The sequence below is a fragment of the Mastomys coucha genome, unplaced genomic scaffold (genome assembly GCF_008632895.1).
Source record: "Mastomys coucha isolate ucsf_1 unplaced genomic scaffold, UCSF_Mcou_1 pScaffold15, whole genome shotgun sequence".
In the NCBI taxonomy this organism is placed as follows: Eukaryota; Metazoa; Chordata; class Mammalia; order Rodentia; family Muridae; genus Mastomys; species Mastomys coucha.
The window spans coordinates 118,531,962-118,542,877 of NW_022196897.1; the positions used below are offsets into that span (position 1 = coordinate 118,531,962).

The 10,916-nt window shown below is 40.6% G+C and overlaps 1 protein-coding gene across 1 annotated transcript in view; it reads right to left on the reverse strand.

Annotated features, from left to right (window-relative positions):
* The window catches only part of Fermt1 (fermitin family member 1), a 46,719-nt gene extending 42,977 nt beyond the window's left edge, over nucleotides 1-3,742 (reverse strand). Inside the window, exon 1 of the mRNA XM_031372009.1 lies at nucleotides 3,207-3,742. The gene's annotated coding sequence lies outside the window, so the exon portion shown is untranslated. The remainder of the gene's footprint in view (nucleotides 1-3,206) is intronic.
* Nucleotides 3,743-10,916: the final 7,174 nt, after the last annotated feature.

Below are 10,916 nucleotides of genomic sequence, written 5' to 3' on the forward strand. Positions count from 1 at the left end.
TTCTACTAGTTTTTCTTGATTTTCTATGAACTATTTTGACAAAACACAATAACCATGGCAACCTTCCATGAGATCTTGAAGAAACTTCCATATTTACTGAAGTATAGCTTGTGTGTGATAAAATGTACAGATTTTAATGAAACAGCTCAACACATTTTGTAGTATGCAAAATATACTTCAGTCCACTCAGTTATAAGAAGCTTTCCACTCAAACCATTTCCCACTGAAATCCTCTCTTTAGTATCTCTCATAGATCAGAGCTACTATATTCTTCCTAGTAATATTGGTATCTTCTATAGGAGAACCCTAAAATAAAAACTCAGCAAGATAACTGCATATCAATCATTATCTTACCTTAATGTGTATGATGGCATAGGTACATGACAATAATAATTATTGTGTATGTGTGTTTGATTATTTAAGCTACTGTTTTATTTCTATAGTGTTATGGTGTCTAACCCAGGGCCTTGTGCATTCTAGTCAAATGATCTTAGCACTGAGCCATATAGCTCCCACCTAAAGGAAGTCACTCTTTTAAAGCACATGATAAGATTTTTTGTTAGAGACAAGGTCACTCTGTGGCCTCCACCTTGCAATCCTCTTGCCTCAGCCTCCCAAGGGCTGGCATGGCAGGTGTGTGCCACCACTCTTGGCTCCACAAAGGTTTTAGATATGTCGTTGGCAAAAGATAAAAAACAAAAACCAAACAAAAAATAACAACAACAAGAACCCAACCAACCAACCAACCAACAAAAAACCAAACATGAGTAACAGGCCAAAATTTAGTCTTTAAGATAGAGCAGGAAGTTCAAACCCATAGTTTTCTCCTAACGGGAGGTGCTAAAAGGCAAAAAAAAAAAAAAACCCAAATATAACCTAGACTGTTATGACTCTTAGTTTTGGGAAAATCAGAATCCAAAGCAGACAGAACTTCAACAAAACTTGAGATGTTGGCTCAAATGATACTGCTAATTTGGGCTTTTAAAAAGATTTTAAATAAAGGCACTTAAAGGACTACAAGGAATCCTTTTCATGTCCCTATGCAGGAAGCTTATGAGAAGAAGCCCAGGCTTCATAAGGTCTATCTTGAGGGACCTACTGCGCTAATATTCCCAAGACAGCACTTCTTTTTTTTTTTTTTTTAAAGTTTTATTGCAATATGATGAGGAAAGTTACATGATTTCAATTTATCTGAATTTGTTAACATTTAAAAACATATTTTAAGCAAATCGAATTAAATCACATTCTTGTTTTCCTTTTGTACCCCAACTCCTCTCAGAGTCCCCCTTTCAATTCCTACAATATTTTTATCATATTCTTTAAAATTTATAAAATATTATAACAATAAAAGTGAGTATTATAAAAGTTGTTTGATATAAAACAACAATCGATTTAACAGTCTAATGTAGATGTTTGTCTACGGCAATACTGAAAATACAAACGTTTTTCCTCAATATAAATTTTAAATTACTCCAAACGTATTAACTGTATATTTCAAAATAATATACCACTACTAATATTTTCTTAAATGAACATAAATGTATAGTGGTTTTGTTTGTTTGTTTGTTTTGTATTTAGTAGAGCTTAAGATCTTGGCTCTTACTCTGGTAACTTGATACAAGAGTTACAAACACCAAGACAGAACTTTTGACCCTGACACCCAGTCTCATACTCTGAGACCCAGCTACCTTCTGTGGCTCACACTCTGGGTCATAACAGGCAAGTGAAAAAGGAGATGCGGGACTCAGTCCCTGAGTCAACCTACAGACCCGTCTGAAGCTGGGATGGCAATGGTGTGTGAAGGGCGCTGCCTTCATAACAACGGATAATTAAACCACCCAAGTCACGCCACGTGTTCATCTCCGACGGTGGATGGTGGATCTGTAAGCCCTAAGTGAATTTCAAAAACACACTAGATAATTAGCTACCACAAATCCAATGATCGATTACTGCACATCTGAACGTGGCTAGAACAGATTTAAGGTGTTTGAATAAAATTCAAGAGCTCAGGAGTGCTATATAACCAGAGGTATCCCAAGGTGCAGTGCAAGGATGCAATGGAGGTCCTCTAAACACAGAGGCCCTCTGGGCGACCGTTTGCGGTCCCCTCATCAGCCTGAAGCATTTCTGCATTGAGCATCAGCTCCTTCACTCTCACCAACACCCATTTAAAACGAGGAAACTGGGGTTAATGGAAAGTAGGATACTTGCTGTAAATCACATTAAATTCGGTGGGGGAACCCAAACAGGAATCCTCCCCGTTTACTCTAAACTCCGAGAAACATCCTTGGCGATTTCAAAACAACAGGAAAGAAAACTCAACACACAAATGAATTCTAGCTTTTAACAACGCCTATTATTTCTACAAACAGATCAGCAGTGAAGAGTCAATAAAGAACGTCCTGACGTAGAAGAGCCTTGCAATCTCCAATTTTTTTTTCTTTTTCTTTCCTTTCCTCTCTCTCTCACTCTCTCTCTCTCTCTTTTTTGAGGCTGAGATTCAAATAGTGTTTTGCACATAAATAACTAACTTTATTTTTTTAAAAAGATGATTATTTTTGCTCATTTTCTGGGCCTTCAGGGCCAATTTTAAAACAAAGGACACAGGGTCCTTAGTTTTCCTGATTGGAGTGATTAACTCATTTGTACAGAAAATGAACAGATCCCTTACAATGAAAATCTCTCCTAAAATGAAGACGATCTGGTTTTCCCACATTCCTTTCCTATCTCTCCGCGCCTTCAATTTGGCCTGAGGTTCTCATCTTTAACAAGTTGTTACTTGTGGAGCAAACTTCAGCCGGGTGGAAGACCAAAATAGGAGGCAAAAAGGCACCTTGGAATTTACCTTCCCTGGTGAAGGTCGCTCCGCCCCGGTTCAAAGAGAAGGTAGGGAAGAAAAAAAGAGGGAGGAAAACCCGGAATATAATCCGGGCGCTAGGTTTTGGAGGGCGTCGCAGGGTCCTAGGTGCCCAGCCACCTGCCCTCTGCCCACTAACGAAAGCGGCCCGCGCTGAACAGAAGTGTTCCTGTGCACAGCCAGATTCCTGGGCCCGAGAAGGTGATCACCTCCCAGACAAAATTATTTCAATTCAACAACCATTTAACTAACTGCACAGAGCTGCAGAAAAGAAAAGGGGACGGGGGTCCCAAGTCCCCGGGTGCGGGTTCCAGCCTGGCGATCCCCGCTCCGTAGCGGGAGAGCTCACCTGCTATGGAGCCCGCGGCGTCCAGTCTGCAGCCCGCACGTGGATAGCTGTGTCCCCAGAGTCCGCCTTGGGCGAGCAAGGGTCTCGCGGGACCGCACAAGGGTACAGCGGGTCGAGTGACGTTGTGGGGACCTCGCGACAGCCAGTACAAACTCCTGGAGCCCTCCGCCCAGCTCCCAAGCACGGTCAGCGTCCCGGGCCGGCCCCAGCGTCGCGGCGCAGGCTAGCGCGGCGGGCAGGCGGGGGCACGTCCAGCCCAGCCTGCTAGGTCTTGCTCTCGCTCGGAGTAGAAGGCTGCAGATACAATAAGGGTTGAAGGGAGCCGCAGGGCTGCTCCAGGCAGGAGCCAAGTAGCTTGGAACACACCCTACCCCTCCCGCCTCCACTTTTATATGGCTTTTCCTGGACGCTTCCATGGTTCTGGGTACCCTGAAGTCCTCCGGTACTGGCTCAGGACCCAAGGCCCAGTCGTTTTTCCTGCCCTTTAGGTAGATTTGTCACTGATACCCGGGGCCAGGGAGAATCCCTTCCTGTCTCAAGAGTTTTGGAGCAAGTCCCCCCCACCCCCCATAGACAGGTGGCAAGCAATTCACCTCTGAGTAAGAGGGTGATGTCAGTCCTCCAAAAAAGGTGAGGCATTGCAGGAGGAAGCCCCCACTGCTCAGTTCAAGCTCCAAGTCATCTATCTGTTAGTTTCCTGTTGGATGTCTTCTCCAGACAGCTGCCCGCCCAGGAAGTTTGGGAGACTTTGGGTAATTACCACAGCCCGACTCCCCCCTGTACAGCACATATTTAGTTGAATGCTTACTGCGCCAGGCCTGGGGCAGGGTGCTGGAGATATAGTGGTTAAGAAAACAATAGTTCTTCAACTGGAAATGAGTAGAAGGTTGGGTGGCAGCCTCTCCTTGGGAAACTTTATGCATCATGCCTCAGACCTCGGGTATGTGTACCAGTGAGGTGAATATGACATTAACTTCTTAAATCGAAAATATTCTGAAATTTAAAGTCGAATCTTTGGGTTTTTGTTGTTGTTGTTGTTGTTGCTGTTGTTTGAACATCACAATATTTAGGAATTGTTTTGGCTTACAAGTATTTTACATTTGAATTAAAAGTTCGGTGGTACAGAGCTTTCACGACACACACCACTTTACTTTCTAGCTCCAATACCTAAATAAATAGATATCACTTGAACTTTATCAACAAGATAAAGAGCAGAGGGCTCAGTTCCGTGGCAGAGCACCTGTCGCTGAGTTCCTTCCCCAGCATGCACAGAAGAAACTTTACAATTAAAATAGTTAAGAATTTAGGGATACTGGCTAGTTTTATGTCAATCTGACAACAAGCTAGGTAACTTCTGAGGAGGTAACTTCAATGAAATTGCCTCCCTAAAATCTGATTGTAGGCAACCCTGTAGGGTATTTCCTTAGGTAGAGATTGATGTGGGACACCCCAGCCACACAATGGGCTGGGGTGTCCCACATCAATCTCTACCCTGGGCTATGGTCCTGGGTTCTACAGGAAGACAGGCTGAGCCATACTCCTCTAGGTTTCTGCCCAAGAGTGTGTGTGTGTGTGTGTGTGTGTGTGTGTGTGTGTGTGTGTGTATGTGTGGTGATAGGGTGGGATGTTGGGGTCATGGGGCTGATGGGGGTATTGGGGTAGTGGCCACAATGAGGTGTTGGGTGGTAATATAGTGTTCCTGACCTGATTTCCTCCGATGATGAACTGAGATACGGAGGTGTAAGCAAAATAATCCCCTTCCTCCCCGACTTGGTTTTGGTAATGGTGTTTCATTAGAGCAACAATAACCCTAACTAAGACAGGGGACGTTCCTGACTTAGGACAGTCAGCCATAGGGAAGGGGCTGTCACCTGACTCTACTTTTCCCAGATAAATATGGCCAGACCTTGGGCAGACAACATTTGTTTGTTTACTGACATACTTTCTGAGGACTCTGCTCCTGGCCAATTAGAAGTGAGCCTGTACAGGTTTAAGGTCTGCAGTGTGACCTAAGAAAAGTAATTTTTTTTTTGGATACTAGAGTTCATACTTTAAATTCAAAATTGAAAAACTACAAATTGAAAAATAGAACTATTTAGTTATTAAAATTTCTCTCTTGTAATTCTTTTGTGACTTTTGAGCGGAAGGTTGACACCTGCCCTTCTTCACCCAGATGATTAATGGTTCTTTTAGTACCAGTGTAGGTTTTCTATCTCACTGAAAACTGCAACAAACTTTTTTTTTAATTGATTTAAGTTTTTTTTTTCTTTTCTTTCTTTTTTTTTTTTTTTTTTTTTTTTTTTTTTTTTTTTTTTTCCGAGACAGGGTTTCTCTGTGTAGCCCTGGCTGTGGAGATCAGGCTGGCCTCGAACTCAGAAATCCGCCTGCCTCTGCCTCCCAGGTGCTGGAATTAAAAGCATGCACCACCACCACCCAGCTTGATTTAAGTTTTATTGCATTATGATGAGAAAAGATACATGATTTCAATTTATCTGAATTTGTTAACATTTTAAACATATTTTAAGTAAATAGAATTAAATCACATTCTTGCTTCCCTTTTGTACCCCAACTCCTCCCAGAGACCCCCTTCAATACCTACAATACCTTTTTTGTCATATTCTTTAAAATCTATAAAATATTATAAAAATAAAAGTATTATAAAAGTTGTTTGATATAAAATAACAATCAATTTAACAGTCTTATGTAGATACTTGTCTACAGCAATACAGAAAATACATGTTTTTCTCAATATAAATTTTAAATAACTCCAAACATATTAACTGTATACTTCAAAACAATACATCACTACTAGTATTTTTTAAGTGAACATAAATATATAAAGTCTTTTTTTTTGTTTGTTTTGTATTTAGTAGAGCTTAAAATCTTGGCTCTTACTGTGGTACAAGCCCAAAATAAGAACAATTTTTAGACATTGGATTTCATTGTAATAAGGCTGTACTTCAATGACCCTCACATCACCAAAGGATTTTACCTTCATCGTAGCTAAGCTGAGAGTTGACAGTTCTACTGCACCAAGAAATGAATTGTAGGCATGATTTTTGGATACAGGCTTCCTGCACTGGTCAAAGCTATTTGACTTGAGTGATTGTCATCATTATCAGCCCACAGAGAACAGGTTACATTCATTTAAGAAATGGTGTAGGTATTAAGATGGTCTATCCATAAAGTCATTCATCAACTGTTTCCATGAACAATGGTTCTGTTTGGAGGGTGGCACAGACATTAGGTGAGGGTAAGAATCTGGTTCATTGGCTGTGATAATTTGGAAAAGCATTCATCTCAGAGAAAGAGTAACTTATAAAGTCCTCTTCTTCAAACATGATACAATAGTTGCAAACATCAAGCAAAGCATTCAGTCTCACTTTTTGTTGTTCTCTTACAAGCCATCTCCCAAGTTAATTGTCTACATCTCTTTGGCTGTATAAATACTTTTGAAATATGTAAGCTGTTCTGAAAACCATAGTATAGTGTAAAAACATGAAATGAACAATACTATTAATAGAGAGGCTGAGATAGGAGAAGCATTATTTCAAGACCATTATGTGGTACACAGCAAGACACTGTCATGTACAAACAAGCAGAAAGTGTATATGGATTGTACAATATTGGACCTATTTCTCCAATTACCAAATTAGAGAGACCACTGGATGACAGTCAACAAATTTCTAATTCCTCATATTTTTGGATTTCAATCAATTAGGATATGTTGGTAATATTAATTTTCATGTTAAGATATTAAGAAAAAGTAATTGCCATTTCCTGTTGTTTTTGTTGTAAAAGGTGGAATTAAGTTTGTGTGGGTTTGTTGAAAGATTACTTTCTTGCTTCTTCCAGGGTGTAGTTTTGCTCTTTATGTTGGTGTTTTCCATCTATTGTCCTTTGTAGGGCTGGATTTGTGGAAAGATACTGTGTTTTGTCATGGAATATCTTGTTTTCTCCATCTATGATAATTGAGAGTTTTGCTGGGTATAGTAGCTGGGCTAGCATTTGTGTTCTCTTAGGGTCTGTATGACATCTGCCCAGGATCTTCTAGCATTCATAGTCTTTGGTGAGAAGTCTGGCCTTTATATGTTACTTGATCTTTTTCCCTTACTGCTTTTAAAATTCTTTCTTTGTTTAGTGCATTTGGTGTTTTGATTATTTTGTGACAGGAGGAATTTCTTTTCTGGTCTATTTGGAGTTCTGTAGCTTCTTGTATGTTCATGGACATCTTTCTTTCTTTCTTTCTTTCTTTCTTTCTTTCTTTTTTTCCCAGAGTCTGAATGTACACTTTTTATTTTTTAATTTTTTTTGTTTTTCTTTTTTTTTCTTAGATATTTTCTTTATTTACATGTCATATGATTTCTCTTTCCCCAGTTTCCCCTCCAAAAAACAAACAAACAAACAAACAGACAAAAACAACAAGAACAAACCTCTGTTGCCTCCCCCTCCCCATCTCTTTCTTTAGGTTAGGGAAGTTTTCTTCTATAATTTTGAAGGTATTTACTAGCCCATTACCTTGGGAATCTTCACTCTCTTCTATACCTATCATCCTTAGGTTTGGTCTTCTTATTCTGTCCTGGATTTCCTGGATGTTTTGGGTTAGGAGCTTTTTGCTTTTTGCATTTTCTTTAACTGTTGTGTCAATGTTTTCTAAGGTGTCTTCTGCCCCTGAGATTCTCTCTTCTATCTCTTGCATTCTGTTGGTGATGCTTGCATCTATGACTCCTGATTTCTTTCCTAAGTTTTCTATCTTCAGGGTTGTCTCTCTTTCTGATTTCTTTATTGTTCCTATTTCCATTTTTTAGATTCTGGATGGTTTTGCTCATTTCCTTCACCTGTTTGATTGTGTTTTCCTGTAGTTCTTTAAGGGATTTTTGTGTTTCTTCTTTAAGGGCTTCTAGCTGTTTACTTGTGTTCTCGTCTATTTCTTTGAGGAAGTTATTTATGTCTTTCTTAAAGTCCTGTATCATCATCATGATAAGTGATTTTAGATCTGAATCTTGCTTTTCTGGTGCGATGGTGTGTCCAGGACTTGCTATGGTGGGAGAATTGGGTTCTAATGATTCCAAGTAACCTTGGTTTGTGTTGCTTATTTTCTTACACTTGTCCCCCCATCCCCCAATCTGATTATCTCTAGTGCTACCTGCCCTTACTAAATCTGACTGGAGCCTGTTCTTCCTGTGATCTTGGTTGTGTCAGAACTCCTCAGAGTCAAGCTGTTTTTGCGATCCTGTGATTCTGGGATCCTGTGATCTTGGGCTTGTTAAAGCACCTGGGAGGGGAGCCACCTCTGGATGCTGTGGGACTGGCTGCAAAATTTGGGCCCAAGGTCTGCTTAGGGCACCAGCCCAGACAGACCAGAAGGAACTAGTGCTACTGGGCTGGCGGAGTTCCTGTGTGCCTGGGTCCCGCTGGTCCCAGTTACTCCTGGTGTTGGGACAGATGTTGTGTTCTGCAATAAACATATACTAAAGAAAATTGTACTAAAGAATCATTCTGGTTTGCACTAAGGAATTCAGCAGCTCTTAGGTGTCCTCCTTGCTGCTACTTAAAAAACTTATACAGATGCTCCTTGACCCTGATAGGACTACATCTCCAAAAGCCCATTGTAGGTTGGTGAAATCTTGAACTAGAAATGAATTTAATACACAGTCTCCAAATAAAGTTTGGTAGCAAGGTTTACCAGAGAATAATGGTTTTTCCCCCTCATGATAGTGTGGCTGGCTGGCTGCTGTTCCCAGCAACAAGGGAATATGTTCCAGCTCCCAATCTTAAAGCAATGTTTGTTGCATCTGAACCATGAGTGTTCAACCATGATAAAAAAACCAAAAAACAAAACGTAACAACCACAACCACCAGCCACCCTCCTCAAAAGGGTTTTGCAGTCATTGTAGTTCATTTAAATGGAATATAATAGATGTATTATTCTGTGTCTGTCTTGTTTGGTTAATTATATTTGTGATTTTCTTCCACAGAATGTATCCTAGACTTGTTATATAAAATTTTACTTATCACTTGGTTATTTTAAGTTTTCTGAAATGGGCAGAGATCACGAGTACAAGATGGATTAGAAAGTACATTCTGGACTTCAACATTTTACACCCATCCACACACCCATGTACACATACACACACCCACATATATACAAACATACCCATGCCCAGTTATACACATGCACACACCCATACTCACATACACACACACACACACACACACACACACACAAACACCTACACATATACACACCTACCCTCTTTTTCTCTTTAAAACACAAGCAGAATCAACACTGAGTCTTTCATTTAATTAATTAATACATATTAATCAGCAGTGAACTTAATTTGCCTATTTATTTCCCTAGTCACTGTGTTAGGTAGATGTGGACCTAGGCATGGTAACACAAACTGAAAACACACAGTGGCTTATCTTCAAGTTTTAAGCGTAATGTGGAAGAATAGGAACTAGAGATGTCTAATTCTGCCAGGTGTTTACAGTGGAGGTGTGGCATGAGATTTAGCTTCAGAAAGAAGATGACTTATTTCCGTACTGGCCTTTGACAACTTCAACCATGGATGTGATGTGTTCTTGGTCACAAGTTACCTCTTCTATCACCTCTCACTTCTACCAGACCCTTCCTTCTTCCTAGCAAACTCCTCTCTCTCTCTCTCTCTCTCTCTCTCTCTCTCTCTCTCTCTCTTTCCCCTTCCCCCCCCTCTCCCCCTCCCTCCCTGCCTCCCTGCCTCCCTCCCTCCTCCCTCTCTGGTAACATGCTTGGTTAACCAGGGTTGCTTGCATGCATTCAGGTAGTCACAGTAGCTGTGAGGTCATGAAGAAGATGACATTTTATAGCCTTCTTCTGCACAGTCCAGCTCTTACATTCTTTCTATCCCCCTTTCTGCTGTTTCCTGATCCCTGCAGGGGGCGGGACATTGATGTACCTCTCAGGGCTCATCACTCAACAGTCACTTATTTTCACCATTTTGACTCAGTATGAGTTTCTGTAAAAAGAAGCATCTCTGGCTAAGGCTGAGAACAGCACTCATTTATGGGTATAAACATAAATATTTAGAAAGTAGCTTGACAACATGCTTATTTAGCAAAATAGCCATGGGATGTCCCTTCAGAGGTTCTCTAGGCATGGGCTTCTGCTCAGGCTGACTGTATCAGACATGAGTTCCATCCTGTGGAGCAGACTTCAAATCCAATAAGCAGTAAGTGGATGGTTACTCCCCTAACTTTCATGCCACTACCGTACCAGTGCGTGTATCTTGCCTGGCTTTGTGCTACTGTAGCATGCAGACTCTAAAGCTGGACAAGCCTGTTGGTGACTTTCCTCCCCCCAAAGCCTGTGTTGTGCCTTCCAGTACTAGCCATGGAAAAAGAAGTTTCTAGGTCATTTCCTACGTGACTTCTTGGTTTTGCAACGAAAGCATGTGGTGTTTTCAGCAATAGGGCTCTACCATATAGTTCTGGTGGGCAACCAAGAACAATAGACTGTATCACTTTGATGGCTTCTGAGCTTCAGAAATCAATTTCCAACAATGCATACAGAATTATTTACAGAAGAATCTCACACTTGGCACTGAGATTTTCATTTAATAACCCATGGCTTCTGGAAGGGATATAATCTAACTAAAAGAGATGGTTATTTCTAAGATAGAACTTTGAGCTTCAGAATATATCTTGATTTTTTTTGTTTATTAATCTTTC